Here is a 1,859-nt window from a genome sequence, read left to right as displayed (position 1 = left end):
CTGCTGAGCAGGGACTGCACATTGAGTCTTTCTAGCTTTTTCTCTGTAAACAGCTGCCTGATGTGGCCGAGCACCCATGACTCCAATGGAAGTCATTAAAACACTTGGGAAAAAAAGGGCTGGACAGGTAAACAATGTGCTGCCGATACATTGTTCTTAAAAAACAAATAGATTATTGTGCTTTGACATCAGTGTTATTATCAGGTTTAAAGCACCTTTTTTTCACAGAAATGCACTGTATTATTTTACAGACCTTTCTTGTTCTTCTATATAAAGTGTAAATACGATAAAAATAGAGTAGATTACTTTTATTAAAAATACATTTTATTCGGTTATATTCTGTAAATTGGTTTAATGAGAAATTATTGGATAATTCCATTGTTTAATTGTCTTGAATGTTAAATGACATTGAATTCTATGTAAAAACACATGAAAGACACATCATTTTACTGCATGTAAAATTAAAGCAACTTTCTTTTTTTTTGCAGTAAAACCTTAAATTGAATGTAACAAAATGTAAAAAAAACAAAAAACTGTATTCTGTACTGTTGTAGGATTAAAAGAAATCTTATAAAACATCTCTTGAATGTTAAATAAATGTATAAATCTTCACAACATTTTTTATATATTGCAGAAATACCTACAAATTATTTTGTTTAAATAAAAGTAGTTTTCATATAGTATATTAGTGTAGTTAAAGGTGTAGGGTGTACAAAAACATTATATAGAAACTACAATACTGTAACCTGTAAGTATATTTATTTATACTACTGGCGGAAAGTTTGTCTTGAAACAATCTGTTTGCAATCCACAAAATTGAGATCCATAAACACAAAGTGGATTCACAAATGCCTGATCGGAAATTGTAAATGGTAAAAAATATTTGCAAATGCGTTTTTTGTAGATCTGTTTTATATTTGAAAAATATTTTTTTAACAAAGCTTTTTTTGAATTTGTGGAAAGTGTTTTACATTTTCAGATTGCGTATACACACGGATTGTCATCTGTTCACCGGTAACTCACAGACAGACAAACACACCCATGTGCATGCTTTATTGCACACTTAAAGAGCATCTTGCAGGTTTTTTTTTTTTTCTACATTTATGCTTAAACTTGCTTGAAAATTACAATTAAAAAAGTGAATGTAGGATTTAGCGTGTCGGGATCACACACCAAATCTTTTCTCATTGTTTAATCTTCATTCTTTGCTATCTTTTTTATTTCTAAGGTCAATGTGCTTAGTGTATCCTAGTTTTAAAGTATTGATAGACACATAAGACGGTACTCTTACCAAACGGTTGGACCCAACGTCTTTGTTTCGATCTACGCATGTAACATTTCACGTTGAAGGTCCAATTTCTGTGGACAACTTATTTTACACATCCTTTTACTACTTATTGATCTAAAAGTTTTTTCTACTCTCTAACATATAATGCCAAAGGACTATTTCGACACCTCTCATACACGACGTCCTCCACCTCTTTGCGTGGGTCCTTGCTTGCGATCGAGCCAGGACAAAGGGCACTCCCTTTGACACCTGAACTACAGACTGTCCGACCATAAACCACGTTGGACGTGTATTGTGTTATGACGTGGTACTAATGTATAATTACACAGCGCTTGTATGTTACATTTGATGGCTTTTTTGGTCGAAGTGATATTGTAGATATAGAGCGAGTTGAGTTGCGTTGAAATGATAATAATATGGGCCCAGTCTCTCAGACACCTATTAACAAAAATACATTATTACTAACGACAAACATTACATACTGGAATTTTTTTTTCGGCAAAATTTCTCCGTCTCGAGTTTTAACGAAAGAAAAGGGAGACTTAAGGACAGAGACAGAATACAGAGCAAT

The sequence above is a fragment of the Notothenia coriiceps genome, unplaced genomic scaffold (genome assembly GCF_000735185.1).
Source record: "Notothenia coriiceps isolate Sejong01 unplaced genomic scaffold, NC01 NC01_scaffold00031845, whole genome shotgun sequence".
NCBI classification, from domain to species: Eukaryota; Metazoa; Chordata; class Actinopteri; order Perciformes; family Nototheniidae; genus Notothenia; species Notothenia coriiceps.
The sequence above is the reverse complement of the archived record's forward strand: the minus strand, read 5'-3'. Positions refer to the sequence as shown.